Source organism: Branchiostoma floridae, unplaced genomic scaffold, assembly GCF_000003815.2.
Source record: "Branchiostoma floridae strain S238N-H82 unplaced genomic scaffold, Bfl_VNyyK Sc7u5tJ_1564, whole genome shotgun sequence".
Lineage (NCBI taxonomy): Eukaryota > Metazoa > Chordata > Leptocardii > Amphioxiformes > Branchiostomatidae > Branchiostoma > Branchiostoma floridae.
This window is the reverse complement of record NW_023365762.1, coordinates 236,349-257,917: the sequence shown is the minus strand read 5'-3', so window position 1 is coordinate 257,917 and position 21,569 is coordinate 236,349. Positions and strand designations below refer to the sequence as shown.

At 40.8% G+C, this 21,569-nt stretch overlaps 1 protein-coding gene across 7 annotated transcripts in view; it reads right to left on the bottom strand.

The window, feature by feature from the left end:
- LOC118408271 (sodium-dependent neutral amino acid transporter B(0)AT3-like) overlaps positions 1-19,928 on the bottom strand; it is a 41,271-nt gene extending 21,343 nt beyond the window's left edge. For 3 of the 7 annotated variants that reach the window (XM_035808941.1, XM_035808943.1, XM_035808945.1), the window contains exon 1: positions 19,774-19,927. The gene's annotated coding sequence lies outside the window, so the exon portion shown is untranslated. Of the gene's footprint in view, positions 1-1,573; positions 1,593-6,343; positions 6,359-13,503; positions 13,590-19,773 lie in introns of those variants that run through there. The other 4 variants (XM_035808942.1, XM_035808938.1, XM_035808939.1 and 1 more) reach the window with 4 other exon arrangements.
- Positions 19,929-21,569: the final 1,641 nt, after the last annotated feature.

Here is a 21,569-nt window from a genome sequence, read left to right as displayed (position 1 = left end):
GATCTCAAGAGGTTGGACTGCTATAAATTTATGTGGTTCGATCAAAATCTGAACATCATTTCAAAACAGTTTTATCAAATATTAAAGCGTGGATATTTAGACAGATTATGTTAACAACACTACGAAATAGTTAGGTTTTTCTTGCAAAAAGTGAAACCAATAATCTAGGTTAAATAGCAACAGCTGTATGCCTTTACATAGGACAATACACTGTCGCTTTTGGATGGAATTGCCCTCCGTACTTGTAAATAGTGAGCGCAGAAGCTTGCCTTTAATAGTAAACTATTATAGGCTTAGACTATATCTATTGGGAAATCTTGGTATCATTGGAAAGCTATTGGTATTGTAGATCGCGAAATATTTGCGGTTTTATGTTCACTGTTCTGGCGGAGAAGAAATATTATTTCTATCAATGCATTGCATTACTTCCATACACAGCCCTACTCGGCCAATACTGCAATACTACGGTTGTTTTAACCGCTCACTTAAAATGCTTTCTTTCCCTGCTAAGTTCTTCCAGTGAAATTCAATATCATACATACATACATACATACATACATACAGCATATTTGTATAAGCAAGGAGGTTGAAAGAGGGACTTCACCCTGCTTGATATAAGTGACACAGGCTTAGCCGGAATAATCCTTAACATCAAACATTGCATAAGGCAAAGGCCAAATGTGCTTGACACAAATAAAATGAAAACTAGCCAAGTATGTGGTCTGCTGGTCACTATAGACAGGCTTCTTTAATTACTGTGTCAATGAGACTAACAAAGAGTTGTCACACTGGCCAAGCGGTCCTTATGTAGAGGTGGCCACAAGTACAGGTTTGACTGTATATCAATGGCAAGGTGGTCCTTACGTAGAGGTGGTCACTTGTACAGGTTTGACTGTATATCAATGGGTTGGTGGTTCTTTAATACGTCGAGGTGGCCACTTGTACAGGTTTGACTGTATAGCATTGTGATGATGTCGAGTCCAATACTAATATTTGGGCGAGCGTCGCCGGTGTGTCTACCAATACCGGCACTCGAAGCATGACCTGATACTTGACCCAAAACTTGCAAAAAGATAACCGAATGAAGTGGGTACATGATAGTATTTACCATCTGTGTCAAGTACGCGGATATGCCAATCATATTACAATTCAATATTTAAGTTCCGATAGATTCGCAATCATAAGAATCATAAAGCTTACATACATCCCTGCCTACACCCTGCCATTATTTTGCCTTATATGGACATCAAAATAGACATTAAAAACAAGATGACTAATAATTTGCATACACTATTAGCGCATATGCCTCAAAATACTAAGGTATACGCATAGGCGTGGCAAAAAAATGCAGGGGTAACGTTATATCAAACATTTAAATAAAAAGAGAAAAAAAATAATAACAACAAACGTTGCATGACCTCCAATACATCCAAGAAATATCTATTATCATAACAATAAAATGTTATCAAATAGCAATATCATCACATACAAGCATATAAAAGAATCGGATACTACAATGTGATAAAATTTGATGATGTTGATACGTTCCTAATTACCAAAAATCGTCACTAACCTGAAAAATTGTCGGGAAAACCTTATTTGCAACTTCTTCCCAGTTATATAAATCCAAGGTGTTAAAAGACACGTTATCGTAACGGTAAACGTAGAGATGTTGTGAGGATAACACCTATAAACGCACGTGATGGGCATGGAGGAGCTATCACACGTGACTGCGGTGTGCATGTGAACAACGCGTGATCGCGGCGTGACCAGATGTCCTCATGCATGCTCCGGGGCGCCTGTTTAACATAACTTTCATCGATATGTCAGACTGTCCTGAATGTAGGCATTACTATTGAATGTGCGCCAAGCGGTATCTACGTGAATTGAGAGGAATATTGTCCACGTCTCTTTTTATCTCTTAATTGAAAACGAAGGGCAAAGATATGGCCTGTTGTAGAGTGCATCGAGCCTAGAAGGGGGAGAAAAAAAGGGGGGCAGAATCACAGAGAGCGAGAGAGAAACAGAGATACAATCACAGAAAAAGAGAAAGGAACAGAGAGAGTGCGAGAGAGGGAGGAAGAGAGAAAGAGAGAGGGAGAGAGAGAGGGAGAGAGAGAGAAAGCACTTTGGTACTAATAAACCTTGATAAAGATGACTCTTATCTAAGTTTTTTTTTTCCTTCTTATTTCAAACGAGGTCTGTCCGCTTAGATCTTATAACAACAGACTTTTGCAATAAATGAAAGGGCCCAAATAAATAAATAAATAAATAAAATAAAAATAAAATGAACAGGCACGGACGAAACATACAACCTTCATTTTGCCATGTGCTTTTATAATACGTCGTATATGGATCATCATAATCATAAGGATATGTGTTAGAACTTAGGACTCTAGGAACTCTACAGATTTAAGAACATTATATCATAATCATATTACCTATATCTTTGCTATATGTGAAACCTTTACTTTCATGACCTCAATGAAGAACGGTAAGAAGGCTGAACTACTAGTAAGTTTTTTCATGAATATCTGAGGCTCAAAGTCAACGTTGCAAAGAGAAAAAAATGAACTATCTGCTCAGGGTTTGACAAGTCCACGTACTAGCCCGATAGTCCCGGACAAGTGAAAATGCTGATCGGGCAAGTACATGTCCAACCCCGCTTGCCCGATCGGGCAAGTAAGATTTTTCCATGAGTGAGATTTTAATACACTTGTTACTTTGCACAGTCATGGCATCAAGCATTGGTCAATGCAGAAAAATGGAGACCATTATAAAAGAATTCCTTGAATTGCTAGAACTAGTGAAAATACAAACGTACATAGAAAATATTATTTCAATTTCGGGCAAGTGAAAAGTTACTTCGGGCAAGTAAATTTTTATGTGCTTGCCCGATAGGACAAGTGAATTTTTACTTCGGGCAAGTAAATTTTTTATGTGCTTGCCCGATAGGACAAGTGAATTTTAGAAAACTTCTCCAATCCTGTTTGCTGTGTACAAACTTTTCATTACAGTTCTGGGGACAGTGTACACAGGTGTGCAGGTATTCGGAAGTACCTGTCCGCCAGGTATGAAATACCTGTCTCCTAAAAGCGTATTAATAACAGATGATGACAGTTGCCGCTGGTCATCTTTGACAGACAGTTCATCAATTGTTACGTTGTAATTACTATTTACAAACTGGTTTAATCTCGCTCTATCTGTGTAAGGGGACACTAGGATAAGATTTGGCCGGATAACGCAATCAAATATTTGTTTCACGTCCCACGATAAAAAAAATGATTCCCTGACCTCTCCCTAACGGTATATGGACAGTCCCTTACAACAAGGTTCACATCTCTTCCAAACGTTTTTGAACAGTCCCTACAACGCTTGAAGCAATGCTTGTCGACAGAAGACTACACAAACGAAAGAAAGCACACACAGTGACACACAGTAATTCAATCGTGCCAGCGAAGCAAACCATCGGCCCAAAGTGGACTTCAAACAAAGCTCTGAAACTAGGCCATACGTAAACCGGCTGCAATATAGGATGTTTAATAAGCACTTGTTCAGGGGCATACAGGCACACGTGCAACGTATACTATACCATAAAACTGTCAAAAACTTTGATAAAGCGATTCCATGTAGTGCTTTCGCACTAACTTTCTGGCGTATACAATGTTGCATTCGACCAAGAAGGTTTAAAACCTCAATGATTCGACGAAATATGCAGCGCATCTGTCAAGAAAGTGGGTTTCCTTCCCATCACATTCCAAGACATTCTGGAATGCCAAGGACGCATCTTAGACGTTGCCAAGGAAAACAGGTGGAGACCTTCACAGACACTTTCAACATCCGGGCACTCATGTCTACTTCGAAACATCCGGGCACTCAAATCTACTTCGAAGCTGAATGAAAATCACCCCTGCCAAATGGTATGACCCAGCCACTATGAATGAAAGGATATGTGCTCTCTTTGAGCAATGTTTTATTGATTTTTTGTATGAAATCTATTTGAATTTTCCTTTTTTGTCTTTCATTTAGGTTTCGTTTTGATCTTCCCATCCTGCGATGACGTCATTGAATTCCCGCGCAAAGAGATCATCATTGATTGACAGCTCCAGACGTGACGTCATCCCTTCATCAAAAATTGATAGCGCACATCATACAAATGAATAGTTCCATTGACAATCGCCACAACACGAAATGCGATCTCAAAAGTCGATCATTTTCCACCTGACAGACTTTTTTTTTCAAAACAACCAATTCAAAACAAAAATTTTGGGGCGATTCAAAAAGGACGAAAGGGAACGTACATTGAAAATCAACACGTAACAAATATGTGCATACATTTTGAGTAATCCACAACCGTACCAGCGTACGTAATGGTTTGCCCCTATATAGGGATTTAGTACATATGGCTTACTGAGAAACACCGGTACGGTAGTGTTGTTGTTGTTGTATTTCACATGTGACCTTGCCTCAGGAGACAAAGTCGACATTATGTAATGTGTTATTTCATACCGGCTATGCCTAGCATCGCCGGTGTTTACCGTTTACATTGTAGGGCACATGACCGGAGCAAAGCCAGATAATACGGCTAGCTCTATCACAACAAAGGCACAGTCACATGGTAGTCTCTACCAGACGACTACGCTAGTATTGCCAGGGCAGTTTTGCTACTAGAGGAGTTGGTCGGTCACGGAGGGGAAACATGAACCTTAGCCTAGTTAGCGTGGCCTGACTCCTCTGCCTCTGGCCAATTTCCCGATTTTTTTTAGCCGAATTCTACGATCCCCGCACCCCCTAAGGAAGGCCTGGAGGAGGCTAGTCACATGGCATATGGCCTCCTTCATTGACTGTCTACGTGCGGAGAGCATTGTCACTGATGGCGTTCGTCATTTATAGGTTTGGGGTCATAAATTCTTTTTAAATCTATCGCAGTGGATGTCCCTGTAGCTCAACTGGTAGCAGCCACATACTCTCCAGTCTAGGCCTCGAGACACGAAGAAAACAGTTCAAAATAGGAAGCCCGATAAAACGCCTAAAAGAAAGTCCCAAAACAGCCGGAGCCGAACCTCTGCTTGGAGAGTAGCACCCTCACAGTTTCGTCAGTTAGTTGGCTCAAATTAGTTGGTAACTGGCCATGGGAGCCCCCAGTTCAATCCTGGGTTGGGCATCTCGGTTGGGGCTGCACCCGTCTTTCGGAAGGGCCGTGAATTGAGGATCCCATTTTCGAGGAGGTACAGCAACCCCTCCATGTAAAAAAAAATCAAGACCATATATAGCACATCCAGGTAAAAAGATACAAAAAAAGGACATTCTGCTGCAGTACCAAGTCCACCTACCAGGAGAGGGGGGGTGGATTGACCGTAATCTTTGTCTTTCCAACACCTATCCACATACAAAATATCATCGTAATCCATCCAGAGGTTCTTGAGATATGCTCACTACAAAAATCCGGACACACAGACAGACAGACAGGCACACAGACACACACACGGACACACCCAAAACTATATCTCCATTTTTCATGGTTATAGCGAGGAAACTTGCTCTATGTGCCGCTAGCCACTACAAAGGGTCCGAACGAACGAGCAACGGTTACGCGTGAACGGGCTCTACGCCAGAAAACGTTATTGCTTTCCACACTCTACAATCGATCAACGTAAATTTGACTTTTACCGTTGTAATTTTCACGCTGACGCAGATCGAAACGGCCCAAAGCCTTCCCCATGTATAATTTACGGCGTGGGCGACAACTGTAAAGTTTGCTGACGCAAGTTTGTAAAATTGAAGTAGCAAAATTATGGTGATATGTGACACGGCTAACATTAACAATGGTAAGGAGGCCGTTCACACTTGTGCGTACGACTTGCGCATTGACATTTTGTGGTTTAGGTAACATTTGCGGAGAAGTTTTTTTCTTTGACCCACAGTGCTGCCTGGTTGCCGGACCCGAAAAAAAGAGACTTCTTTGGCTGCAAACGATTCATGTCAATACGCAACTCATAAGGACTACAATATACGCATAGGAGTGCACGAACCTAAAATCTCTTTTATGAAATGGTTCGAGATAGAGCAGTTATATCCGTTCATTCAAAAGACTATCAACACTATACTTTCTGACTATCGAACGTAGTTGTGCCCTTGTATACAGCGTCTACGATTATATTCATTGAAATACCCAAATTTAGCGCTACCTCTAGGACATGTTTTCCTCACATATTTCAAGAACACAAAACCACAATGTAAAACTGGTATTTCTGACAACCGAAGAAGCAGAGATTAGCGAAACCTGAAATAAAACGTGGCACATAAAACAAAATAAGACAGTATAACCGAAAATGCACAATACCTAACTTGACGGCACCGCAATCCAACCCGGTACAGTCTTATACTTCGAGCGAAGAACTTGAAAAACAAAGTTCGCAAACTTGGCAAAACTTCTTGATTCCACTATCACGCCACCTGCTACAGTAGCCAAGATTCTTACGAAAACAAAGCGCCGAGAGGATGTGTACAAGGACACTGGTACAAGTGCGCAACCAACTCAAAGCTGAACTAACATGTGTTGCCCCTTCTGTGTCCTAAAAACTGGTTTGCATACAACAACGACTGCTTAGCACTCGCCCAGTATTGTATGCTAAGGGTAGGTACGAAGGATTAGAGTTTAATCGTGTGTTTATTTTGGTTTGAGGAGATAATCCTGTTGACAAGTTTTAACACCTGACAGCTAAACTTTCTTAAGCTTTAAAACAAATACTAGAGACTTCCATGCTTCAGTGTAGTTACGACTCTACTAAGCTAAAGCTAAAGTTGCCATGCATCACATTGTGATGCGTAGGCCCGGCACCCATTTCCGTTTTTAAGCGACTCTACTACCCGGAAACTAAACCCGGAAACAACAAAAATATTGACGTGAAATTGTTAGCACTGAAGGCTGCTGGACTGACTGTCCTAAGCTTTAGGACTTTTAGGTTGCTGACAAAATGGTCGAAATTGCCGCATAGGACTGAATAGTATACAAGGGGAGTTAGCCAGCTATTTTGTTGTATTGCATACCCTGTAAACCGCCGTATGGAGTAACACACCAGGTTCTGTAATAATTTGAACAGTACTACAAGTTATACATTTGGACAGATTTATTTGATCCACTCACACCGGGAAGGACCCCTACTCTTTTGGACAGGTGTGGTGGCATCTTTAACGTGCTTGAGATGTGGCTATCCTCAAACACGGGACCTCTATTTAATGTCCTATACGAGGGACGGCCCTAACTAGCTAGGTACTCATTTAATTATAACCTGAGTGAAGTGAGGAAAGTCGCGTTTAGTGCCCTTCCCAAAAGGGGCATACCAGGGGACTAGTAGTCTCTACCAGAACTCCGGATCGCTGGACAAATCGTAAAAATGGAACAAATAGAGGAGTAAGCCGGCCAGAGGAACATAACCGGCCAGGGAAAGCACGCGATCCTAGGATCGCGAGCTGTTCCCTGGCCGGTTATATTCCTCTCTATTTGTTCCATTTCTACGATTTTCCAGCGATCCGGAGTCTGGTAGAGACTAGGTACTAGAACCCAGGACCTCTGGGCTTTGAGCCAAATAATGAAAATTCCCACGTTTCCCACCCGGAATGAAATATTGTCCACCACCCTTAAAATAAGGTTGACACCTCCTACTGACCTTCGAACGAAATAGGAAACATTCTTTGCCCATGTTTGCAATTTAGCTGGCTACTCCAGGCAAAGTGCGAACAGACGTATCCAGAAAATAGTAGTAGTCGTACTCTACTAACCTGGATGCCAGACTGTTACTAGGGCCTATACCGACCAATTCCTCGGGTCTAGGACAAACATGCCCCCGAGAAAGTTCTACAGCAGGCCCCCTAAGTTAGGCCCTGGTAGATACTGAGATCGGGACGGAGTCTGGTATCCAGGCTAGAGGGTGAACTACTGTAAACACATTTAAGTTTGCGGGGATTTAATTTCGCGTTAGCGGGAAAAGGACTGTTCGGGGTGGTTCGCGGTGGTTTCATGTTCGCGGTAAATTTGCAACGCGAAAATCACCGCGAACATTTCTGTATTTACAGTATTTACCAATGGAGTTCCGGGTTACCATAGTCTGCATAGAGGAACTTTTGCTAGCCAATTCATCGACGAATCACAAGTATTGTTGTCGAATTCTACGATTCAGAACCCCTCAGAAAGGTCTGGAGGAGGCTACAATTATCGTATGATACGGCACCCCACGGGGTGAGGTGCGGCAGCTATGTTTGATTGACAGCTCGGTCAGGCGACCTTATCAGCCACTTGTCCTGACAGGATTAGCACGTTCGGGACGTCAACCAGATCAGTCATTTCGATACTGCAAATCTGAACACACTGTGTGAATATACTGGCCTAGCCTGATTAAATCTCGCTTATAGCAGCCATACATCAGAAAGTATCAGCCCTGGACAACAGAGATTGTGTCACACAGACTAATACTGGCCTAGATCTAACCAAAGAAACTTTGAGCGACGACACAACACAGAAAAGCAACGCAAAGAAAGGCCGTGGAAGAAGAGGGATGGGCTCAGCCTTCCTATATCGTACCCTAGACGCAGTGGATAACATACAAACAACTGACTACTAGTATACGGACTATGGGACTAGATTTACCGTCTGCCTAGATCTATCCTTTAGTTGTGGCACTGTTGAAATGAGTTACTAACTATAGTGCAGTGTCACATTGCCAAATCTAAAAAAAAGCAAAAAGAAAAGAAGAAATATATGAAAAATACGAAAAATAGAAATCCTGACAAAATGTCCCAAACAGCCCCGGACCCTGGGCGCAGCATGATTAAATCTCGCTTATAGCAGCCCGCCCAACATCCGCCGGCATACTAGCGGGGAGGGGCCAGTTACAGCCCAGCAAAGTTTGTGTTACACAGGCTAGCCTAACCTCTGCTTGGAGCCTTGGACTAAGTTCGAGAACACATCTGTCATGGCGGCACCTGTCCTGGACAATGTCAACTGTTTCCTGGAAGAATGCCCTGATCAACGCTCCAACCGTTTCCTGGAAGAGAGCCCAGACCATGGCACGAGAGTTGCACGTTTCTACAGATATAAATAAACGGGTCAACCAGGTTGTGTCATCGTATATTGGGCAGTATATTTAACTCTTTGACTTTGCGTGCCGTTCTCAACGTTCACTTGAGCTTTAACGTCATGTTTATATAGATGATATATAGATAGATAAATACTTTATTCATATTTGAAGATAGAAGCCTCCAAAGACTTTGACATGTTAACTTTAAGTCCCCAGACTCCCCAATATACCACAAAATGCACTAACAATACGGATTCATTGCAAGTACGATTAATGAATCATAGAATACTCGGAGAGTCTAACAACAAGGCAGCTCAACAATGTGATAGTAATAGTACATATTCGTGGCATCAAAATTGTTTCGTGCCGCCAATGATACTAACCCTTACCTGTAAGAATGCATGGTACAATTTCTTTTAAGGCAATTTAAGGCTTTTTTGGGGTGGGGGGCAAACTTTTTTTTTTTCTTATTCGCACGCTCGCCTCAGATTTTGGGTTCCCCGAGTATGTCATCCATATAATCAAATCAACATGGCCTAACGGGCTTTCGTACGCCCGTCCTGTATGTAACATCTGTGCGGCCTTGTCACACATACCGGTGTAAGCCAGTCGCGCTGAAAACCTTTCAACGCCGTTCTTTTCGTAGCGGACGACAGTCTAGCGCATGTGCCAAAGCAAATAAGGTCAAAATTCGTCATTTGGAGCGGAAAAGGGCTTAGGAATCGGGTCAATGTTCTTTTATGAAATCCATGTGAACATAACATAACATAGGTTACATAACATAACAAAGGTTACACTAGGGTGAAACTAGTATTGGATACGTACAGGTAAACGAGCAAAAAATCAAATCAAAAAAGTTTAGTCTATAAAACGGACAATATTGCTGTAAACAAATTTCAAATTGTGTGTCTGCGTGCATGTGTTTGCCACTTCATATGTACGTGTGCGCGAACGTATTTGTGTATGAATGCGTGTGTGTGTGTGTGTGTGTGTGTGTAATGATCGTCTGAACTTTCTGGACACAAATATAAAGAAAATTTTTACTCCTAATTCTCAATATCAACGACTTCAAAGGACATGTACTGATGATGTAGTTTTAATAATGCCAAACGGGAAAGACACTCTCTGCCACCTTTGACAGTGCGTTTTGCTCAAGCCAAAACCTCAGGTGCTCAAAGCCGGAAATTCCACAATTGAAGGACACAGACAAGAATCTTTTCAAGGGCGGATCAACCTCTAAGCCCAACGCTGGTACCGTGAGATAAAAATCACACAATGCGACTAAAGAACACACTGATAACACATGGATTTACTTCCAGTAGGAATAATCCCTGTCTTGAAGAAGATCAAAGAACAATTTTAGCAGGTTTAAGGAGTTAGCCGGAGGGCTGACCTCCTTCTAGCCTATACCAGGCTCCGTCGCGGGGGTTTTCTCTAGCCTCCTTATACCCCTGTCACATTATCCACGATCGGCGTATCGATCATTCGATGGAAGGTCGGCAACAAGATCGACAGAGGGTTGCGCGTATTTTTCACCTGAAAACCGTCCCTGTCACATATAAGCCATACTTTGTACCTTGTATAATTGTTGTGCAATAAAGTTATTATTATAAGCGAGGCTCGGGCGATTGTCGCAGACTCGTCGTCCGCTCGATTTTCGCGCAATGTGACAGGGGTATTAGCAGTGGCTACGAGGTATTCCGTTAATGGCGGCCTACAAGAGACCAAGTAAAATTTATACTAGTTTCCTATCAGATGAAAACACATAATAAGCCACCTAAACCCCACCAATTGAACCCTATGGCGACCGACTCCCCTAGCCAGTATTCAGTCTATTTCAGTATTTTACAACTTTTTATTATTTGTCCAGCGATCTCCGGAGCCTGGTAGAGGCTAAAGAATAGTGACCAAGTTGGCTGCGGGGCCTACCCCCTAAAAACTGGGTACACTTCCTTCCCTTCTTTGCTTTGTTTTGCTTACTTAATTACCCCACAATACCCGTTTCAAATCGGGATCATCTGAACGACAAATATTTCCACACAAACAGTACACGACAGAGACCGCCAAGCGACAAAGAACAATTTAGTAACCGCGACCCAAGATTGACTCAAAGCATCGCCAGACGGAGAGAAGGCAAACTTGCTCAGCGGATAGTTGCTAGTCAAACAGTCTCAGTAATGTGTTAAGCGGAAGATCCGTTTGAAATCGGAAACTTGGCCTTAGAAGAACCATTTGTGGTCTAGAATTCCGGCCTTGGTTCGTCTGTACCGTTTCTGTACCACGAAACAGATGTGTGACATCCATTTGTATTCGAGTAACCTTTCTCTAAATCCATAAATGACGAGAAAGAACAGTGATATCATTTCTGAAAACAACGTTTTAGTACAATATCATATGGAAGGGATGGTATTGTGTGACACAGTATTGTCAAAGTTGGATGCAGTGATTTAGATGCCATCTTTTGATTTAGATCATATGCAATCATTTAAATCACAATGTTTTATTTAGATGTAGCCATTTCATTTAAATCGACATCTTTTAATCTTTTCATTTAGATGCAGTCATCTAAATCGCCATCTTTTAATTTAGATGCGCATTCATTTAAAACGCCAACTTTTATTTAGAATATTTAGGTTCAGTTATTTTTTGAAAGCGTAGTGTTTTACGACGTCAAAGTGTTGTATAAACAGGTCTATTGGCGATAAAACGTGGCTAAGTTGTCATTACATTGTTTATACCCAAATAGTGTCGCTGTATGTCCGCTGGTAGTATAAACGTATTTCCTCACGCGCCAGTGTCACCCAATCTTTCGGTTTCCCCATTTATACATGCCTGTAACTTTAGATGCTTCCGAGGACACTCCAAACATACACTTCTGTGCTCAAATGACAAATGTTTTCTTTCTACGCCCCTTTTGTCATATATTTTCTCTAAAAACAAAAAGGCAATAAGGACACTATTATTAACTTTTATACATTTCCGGTGATAAAACGTTGCTTCTATCGGTATTTTTTCTTCTTCTCCTTTCTAGCTTTGTACTTTTAACTTCGGGGTTCAATACCTAGAATTGGAGGAAGTGAACTGCAGTTCCAAGAAAAAGCAACATTTAGTCCCAAGTACTTCCTACTCTACGTAGTTAGTACACGGAGTTGACAAGGTTTTGTGTTTCAGGAATTCAAAAGGGGTTCCTAGTATACGTTCTATCTCAAAGGTTCACATGAATGATTATGATCTTCTGAAGAGATTTAGAGTAGAGGTCTACTTTTTTATAACATTTTCCCCTTCTTGCACTTCATATCACAATCGCAACACTCTGACACTGCTATTATCATTAGCGACAACACGGACCACCCTCGATCGGACTGCTCCTAAAATATTGGCGGTGTCTCAATCATCTGTCTCCCGCCCATCACTTCAATCACTTGCCCAAAGTCGCAACGACAGAATCAAAATATTGTCAAACCGTCACTCGATGCCATATATGTTAATAAGGTCGGATCAGTTCTGAGAATGCTATTTTTGATACTAGACAAAATGTAGGAGGTACTTGAAAAGGGTTTGAACTTAAAAAGCCCCCCCCCCCAAATTGGGGGTTCAGTGAGTGATATAAAGTTGCTATTGTTGAAAAGACTTGACTTCTGGTATTGAACTTTGTAACACTCACGCCCAATAGTTAAATAGCTACTCTATTATGTGCTTTCATTTTCAACGGGAGGCGAGTTAAACGTTTTGGACAGACACTTTTTATGATGATTTTATTTCTTGTATCAGTATCAATTGTAACAAGGACATGTTCTTTCAGAAGTATAAATTAATAGTTTGAGAGTTTCGAAATAGGATAACTAAAGAATATTGCATTGATATTGAAAATATACTCTACTCTAAAATCTATTTTGATGATTTGGTAGGTATTGTCTACAGAAAGAAGTGATTAAATATTGCATAAATCTCCCAGCAAACTAAAATTAACGCAAATATGATTTAGGATCAATGTTTAACAATAAACTTACAATGAAGAGCAAAATGATACGTTGATTTCATATTCAGTGTTTTGGCTATATTTGGCCTGTCTAGTAAAAGAATAGCCCGGCCATCTAACTCATAATACTAGTACTCGCTTCTAATCAGCACAATTATCCGAATTTCAGACCACAGGTTCGTAATTTAAAAAAATCCAAACAGGTAAGAAACCTACCTTTTTCAAACAGGATAAGAAACGGGCATTACTTTAGATTCTATCACATGATAGTCTCGAGCGTACGCCAGTTACTAAGTATGGGTCGGAATGTTTGTAGAGTGTGTAGCAGTCATAAATTTACAAAGACACCCATCGCAACGCCGCCTAAGTTATATCTAAAACAAATCCAAAATGAGTAGGAAACTATATTAGTTCTTAATATGAAATCTAGAAGAAAGGCGTACTTACGAAAATTGGATTTTTACGGTAGGAATCGTTCGCACATGTACGAAGAACAAAAGACATCAGTGTAAGTCGAACTCAGAACTGATGCATTGTGGGAGGGGTTCGGGGAGGGGGGCGTGCCATTAATCTTCGCGTTGTGATTGGCTGGACAGGTGGTAGGCGGCATTCCACAGGGGGGAAGGGAGGGGGTGGGGTGGGGGTCTGGGTACAGCTTGTTTGGGGGCCGCTGAACTCTCACTTTATGCTTTGAAAGTATTCTGTATCTTTCGTCCAGCCATGTGATACAACTGAATGAAAACGATACAATGCGTATTCTATTTTCTGCTTGGGGCTATGGATACGTTGGCGCGTTAATTGCGAAGACTTCTTTCTTTGGAAGAGAGCCAGCGATTCTCTTCCCAACGGGAGGTCTGTGGAGAAAGTAACTGAGCCAGGGCCGTACAGACTACATGGGGAGATGGGGTCGAACAGAGTTCAGAAGAAGGGAGCGACCATTATGTTGTGAAAGTGGGTGGTGGCTGGACATGGCGTTGGATAACTGCCAAAACAGTCAATTGCTTGTAAAATAGCGATTGTCTGAGCTATGAAGACCATGCTGCGGTTACGACTTGTCAAAAGAAACTTGTAAGTAATCCAAATCTGTGTAGAGCCCCAGCATCTGAACCACAATGCCCCTGGACCAAGAGGTTGCGAGTTCGAACCCCGGCTGTGTCGCTCGCCCGATGTACCCATTACTATATATAAAGGGTTACAGTCCTTAGGACTATGGTCCACTGTTCATTGTACGAAAAGAGCAATGGGAATTTGCACCAGTAACCTGTACATACTTCTGTTCATACCGCCTCTCTTCTCTTAAATAAACAGTGAATAGCTCTAGGCTTGAGACCACTTTCACTTTTCTGGACCCCTGAGTTCTCTATCCATCCATCAAATCTATCATTCAAATGGTTTATTTGTTAAAAAAGCGTTGCAGCCAAGGGCAGAATCTATCAATTCATTATCAAAAGGGGGAGTTTTGAAGATTTTTGGAAAGCATTCGACGAAATTGCTAAAAACATTTTTTTTTACAGTTTTTCAGTTGTCAATAACACTTTTTTATCTACATCATCGGAACGCTGACATTGACATTACTATTACACTATTGATCTATCTCTCATAATGAGTCATATATAACTCTAGTTCACCTTTATCCGTGGGGTAACCTAAATCCGTTGTTTTTAAACATTAGATGTTTAGGGCTATCACGACGACGTGTAGTGGTTTCAAATATCAATATTAAACAATTTCAAAATGTTCCAGTCGATCGACTCGAATATCCCTTGTTTTAAAGAACGGCTATAGGTTACACCAGCGGAAAAAGGTGAACCAGCGTTCCCCATCAGTTCTAATAGTTTAAAGAAAGTTCAAACCGATAGGTGAACGTTCTTTACAATAAAATCTACTTGCGTGTCTACCAGCAATACGTTTGTCTTTTTCTATATTTTACCGTCCGTCTGTGTGGACAAGTCTTGTGACTAGAGCTTGTCTGGTATGTAACCTTAGGGGCACTTCTACTGGGCGGCAACCTACATCGGAAGGGTCATAGAAAGTTCAGCACTCAAACATGAAACCACATCAATGTTTAAAACTGCACAAATTGTGGAGTTTTATAGATTTTTAGAAAGCATTCGATGCTTAAAAGATTGCTAGAATATACAATTTTGTTTTGGCAAAGAGGAAGTCTTCTAAATAAAGTTAGACAAATAACTTTCACTTTAGCGAATATCGATACTCTCCTAAACTTGGCTTAAGTTTGTCAGATAGAAATATCTTTAGAGTGGTGATTTTTAAGACAACCGTTAAGTGCAATTGTAAGGTTCAATTTCCTTCTTGGAGAGCAACTAGACCTAAATAAAAGCTTTGTAAGCAGCGCCAAGTTGGCATCGACACTACATTTGGCGGTTAAAATAAATGATAAACTATCGTAAATGACGCTGGTCTCTGAGGTCAAGAAATGGATACTAGAGTCAACGCAAGCTTTGTTTTATTTAGAAACAACTTTACGTTGAACAGCTATACAGTAGTATAGAGTTTCAAAATGAGTCAAATATCACATGCGTTTTTATTGCATTCTGTGATATAGCTGTCAGCAACGCTTTAAGTGTTGCGAAGTGTTTTACTACCTTCGCCGACATTACAACAACTGGGATATGTCAAGTTTGTTTTGGAACCAGGGAATTCCAGACTCAAGTTCGCGAACTTTTTCAGACATAGTTGTGTAACCACCAAGTTCAACTTTGTTCTCAAGTCCGGCTAGACACCATATGGTCTTTCTAAGAAACGACAATTGTCCATCTGTGCGTGCGGTGTTTGTACATACTAGTATTCTGACATCAAAGCTCTTGCCTATCCCTACGTTTTTACCATATCCTTTCCCGGGGTACGGCTGAATACCGGAATAAACCAGAATACATCGGATCCATAATGTGGGGTGAAATCTAAAGACATACCGGTATACTTTTATGAGTAAACAATAGACACCACTGGTTGTTATGTTGTGGAGTAAAGTAATGTACTAGTATATATAGGACTGAAAACAAGACATCACTGGAAACTACTAGGCGATCTTGACGATCCTATTTCTTCGGCATGTTTGCTTTCATTACTCATTACAATATGGTTCAGTACAATATCGTTCTATTCTTTTCCAGTCTGTAGTTGCAATTCAGTGAATACAATTTACGGTTTCATATTTCTAATGTTTTGTAGCTGTATCATTTCAGTCGGTGAATTAAAAACAACTCAACACTTTTAGTCTTCTTCTATTTGGTGTTATTCCATTAACCTTTTCGATAACCTTTAAGTTTCCATTATGTTCATCAGTTTGCGTCTCCATTTATGTTCACCAGTCCAAAAATGAAACGTCATTTACGTCAGATATATAATCCCTAGGTCGTTATTTACCATGTGATCGAAACAAACAACACCAATAACGTCGTTTTAACCCAGTTCTAAATCCACCATCCATGTCATTGTGCGTTCGGACGGAATGAACACTTCAAAACTGGAGCGTTTCCTTATCACATGCTGTTGTTATTCGCGTCACTATACAAATTAAGTCACGTTGTAGGGGATGGGGTTTTGTGCGCGTGAAAAAGTTGCGCGTGAAATGTTGCGCGTGAAAAATCTGCGCGTGAATATAAAACCTCGTATGAGTAATTTTTCCATGTATTTCTGTCAAATTTACGTGATTTTGAAATGTTCAAAATATGCAAATTAGCCTATTCCCAAGGGATCTAAAAATTTTCCTGCCATAGAATTCCTTGCTGCACATTTTCTGACATATTTCAGGAACATTATTTTTTCACGCGCAAATTTTTCACGCGCACGCGCAAATTCTCCACGCGCAGAAAACCCGTTCCCCGTTGTACTTGTAGGGACCGAGCAAGAACAAAAATACGTAATACTAACTTTCTAAGCACGCGTAACGTTAGTTTTTTTTTTTTTTTAAGAATGCCGTAACGCTATTTCACCTTTATCCGTGGGTTACCTATATCCGCTATATTTAAAAACAGGGTATTTAGGGCTATCAAGTCAGCAATGCAAATAAATTGCAAATAAACATTGCTATATCGTGGTGTTGTAGACAGAAGAAAGATACTGACACGTAATTAACGGTGCTTAATCATCTAGCAACAATCCCATGGGAGCAACGTCTAAGCTTGATCCCTGGGCATTAGAATAAATGGATTACATAGGGGGTCTGTGCAGAATACAGTATGCAAATAGAGCCATGACCCAGTACAAAAAGAAATGGCCAGCAAAAGTCTACTACGAGCCAAAAAAGGCCCCAGAGAGCCTGCTATGGAGGCTAACAAAACAGAAACGCATAAAAACGCCCAAATAAAACCAGACGAACTCGGAGCCGAACCTCTGCTTGGAGAGTACCTTCTCACGGCCTAACAATTTAGCCTACAAGCCAAACAGGTGCGTTGTTGACGTGTATCAAAGAGGCACCTTTAACTCATGGGTCAATAGAATACAAAACAAATCCTTCAGGGTCGTCTAATCATTAACAGGTCAATGAATATCAAAATATGGGTGTGTCAAACTAACCCAAAATTCGACAACAAAACAATTATCTATATCATGTTGTTCCATCGTTGAGTTTGTGTTTCAAGTCGAAGGGAAAAACCGAACTAGATATCGCCTGTGTCTGTGTCTGTTCTTGTAACGTAAATATCTAGTAAAAGGATCGTATAACAACGTATGAAAGACACCAAAACATAAGAAAATGGTGACAAGGAAATGTGCATCCAAACTCTAGATTGTGACTGGGAATTTTCTAATTGAACAGAGAAATTCAAGGAGGTACACATTGGAAAGAAATTTAACATAATATGATTAAATATCTAAACGTATCTATACAAAAAGGCACCAAAAGTAACATAAGGAAATGGCGACATGTGCATCCAAACTCGGAATAAAAAGAATCAAACACCACGTTGTGACTCGAACTTTTCTAATCGACCTGAGAAAATTCAAGGCAATATACATGTGAAAGAAACCTGTGAAAACTTAATTAATTCCAGCATTGTGTGTTGATAGTGAGTAATCAACTAACAATGTGCCCTCCGGAGAAATGAGCACCCGTGACGCGCTGTAGCTTCGCGCCAAAAAGGTATAGGTCACATGGCTTTGTTTACAAACACTGTGTGTGTGTTGTCAAGCGATTGTGGGTTTTAATTCTATGAAACAGGCATTCCTTCTTCAAGTTCTTGTTTGAAAGACTGAAAATGACATTTCTGTGCCTTTAAGTTGCTCTCCATTGACCTAATAGGGTGTTAAAGTTTCGTCATGTTCGCTCCCAATGCAGACGGTTACTGAAACACCCCTATAGAATGGTAATAAATCCTCTCGTTTGGAAATGACGTACACACACACACACTGAGAGAGATCGACTATTAAACATTTACGCCCAAATTCCGCCGTAATATAGCCAGATCTCACACAGAATTTGTCACCGTAGACGTCCTCCATTTAGTCTCTAAATATACGTGGAATTTCGTGGAAGAGATACGCGTATATCTGATCAGAAATTCCAAGAGGAATTTTTGGAGGACAGCAGAGCACAGCGCACTAGGTCGGAATGTTCTTTGTCACAAAACGCCGGTCGTTCTAACAACGCGCTTGCCACAATTCCGCTTTAGTTTCTCTTCTTCTACTTCTGAATTATTTCCTAGAATGTGAAAAAAAGGTGATGTATTTTTAATTGCGACTTTTCCCCCGAAAGATGAGAGAAAAATTCACTGGATCCTGAGGCATTTCCGTCACCAGGAGCGTAAACCGGTTCCAACCGGCAGCACACATGCTTTGTTTGATACTCGATAGGCCTAAATCGTTTGGTCTACAGTCTAAATTTACCGTCAAGCCCATGTGACGACCAAAAACCAAACAAAGTCAGGAAGAACAAAGCCTCCCAAATCGTGGGAAAACCCAAACAGGATTTAAAACGACGAAGAAAGCGAGTTATGGCCTCAAAAATTTAACGACCGCGTTTTGGGTTGGGTCGCACACGTGGGTAGCTGTTTTGAGTTAACGAAGGTCGTAACCAAGACGCATTTGTATCGACTTCATAAAATATAAATGTGTTTCATAGAAAAGCGATCCCATACTCATTTACTATTACAAACTGAAACCAATTCTTACGATACTAGTGTTCAAAACAAATACAAAGCACAGACGGACACAAATATTTGAGGCTGTGTTACTGTGTACACTGTTTGTTATCAAATGCAAATTATTGGAAACAAAGACACAAACGAGAACTAATATTTTCACAGCTTCTGTGATGATTTTTCGTTCCGTAAAAATCTTTCTCGCCATGTGTGTTTGCAAACTGTCTAGGTATGTTAGACAACGTGGTTTCTGTTACCCCATTTGACTAAGTGCTTTGCTGGCCAGCCGGCCTTTTTTAGATGGGTAAAAAAAATCGCCATTAACCAAATGCCTTCCAAAACGCAGCAAATATATCTCGGAAAACAACGAATTCTACCGTATCATAGTGGGATAAGCATATATAGTGTATATGGCATACATTTGAATGAATATCAAGCTCCAAAGTCGGTAAAAAATCTAGAGAACCTCGCACTCATTCACCCAAAACAAACGCGCCGAGCCGGCATGGCTACCATGTGGCCCCGTAGTAAGTAATTCACCGCGCATTCCTTTCTCTTCAATACCAAACGCACAATTTACTCAAAACCGTTTAAAACTGAAGATCTAAACACTCACCTGTGCGTAGCTGACTCTTGGAAGCTGAGATGGATGTTCTTAAGTTGATAGGAGGTCGGAAGGATTTAAGGTTAGCCCTTAAAATTTCGGGATGCCACGTACGCGTGGTATTCGCCCGGCAGTCAACCTGCGTTCTGTGCGATTATAGTAGCCTCGCTCTGACCCCGCCCTAGGAGGACGTACGCGCCAAAACTAGTCATGTGACTCACGTAGGGCGTTATCAGGTAAAATCGCTGGTTTGTGGTACCACAACAAAACAATTTTGAGTTTTCATAACAAAAGAAAAACAAGACATGGAGATATTATGGGGGGAAAATGCCAGTGTTTGAATATAGTTTCTTTGCTGAAAGGGAAATTGAATAGGGGAAAGTGTTTTTGCACAATATAATTTATGCAACATTCGCTACCCTAAAAACATTGGAAACCCTGGTAAAAATCGAATGGAAGCCAAGCTAGGCGAAGGCAAGGGGAACTAGATAGTTAGGTTTTCCTTGGATTTTGTTTTCGTTACCTTTCCATGGTCGTAGTTAAATGTATGACCTTGCTTAATGGAACGTGACGCTTCAAATTACCAAATGACCCAAAATGGCGTATTACGAATCGGCCAAATTGGCGGCTACAAACTCAAGAGAGCTAGTGTCAGTTCGAGGTCTCTGAAAAAATTCTCTGCGTATCTTGTGGATTTATGATATTTTTTCAGCCACCAGAAAGGTTTGGTTTAGCCAAATGCAAACACCGAATGAAGGACGCTCCGTATATACATTTGTATTTCATATATCCACTCGGCAGATGTAACGCTACTTCACCTTTACCCGAGGGGTAACCTATATCCGTCATATTTAATAACTAATTATTTAGGGATATCAAGTCGACGGACGGCGGTTTCAAATGTAATATTTTTGAAAAATATTGCAGTTTGACACCGACTGATGTCCTAAATTCCCCATTTCTCAGCACAATGGAAATAGGTTACCCCACAGAAAAAAGGTAAACTAGTGTTAACAGTCTGGCTTTTTGGGGTACAGGTTGGCGCTTTTATTGTGTTGTTTTACACAGATACCCTTCACCCTAAAAGTACAAAACACAGCCAAATACGATCAAAACAAACTTTGCTACATCTGCTTGGAGATAACCCCACTTAACACATGTCTAGTAGGATGGGCATCTAAGAAATGGACTGTCAGGTGAATGAACCCTTCAAGACGCTGTATCAAAATGACCGGCGCCTCAAGGCATTCCGCGTGACCTATTCAGATACTTACCATCTGTCAGTAGAGATAGATTACTATCTATTGTAGTGCTTGGCGTGGATGAATAAGTACCCACTATTAACCCTATTATTCATACGTCATTGAAACTCAGAAGAGTTCCTATACGACACTTAATTACCACCTTAGGTAGCTTTTATTAATCGTAAAATTATACAGAAAGATGTATTGGTAGTTGGCTTGAAAATGACTGATGATAGTACTTGTTGAAGCTCACGTATTTAGCAATTGACCCGTAAGACGAAATGCGTGCGTGTTACAAGGACTATGTCTTTATGGACAATTACCGGTAAGAAATTTAAATGGTCAAGGAATATTGCCCGGAGCAACTTGTGTCAGGGCGTTGACATACTTTCTTTTTAGTCATGGATGGTTGCACGTAGAGTGACCTAGGTAAAACTTTAGTTTGGTCGTCCAATATTCTAGAATTATGATAGCTAAAATGATCTATTCTGTCATGATATCTAACATATCACCCCCAATACGGATCAACAACAAAAAATGAGAGAAAAATACTAGACTAACCAG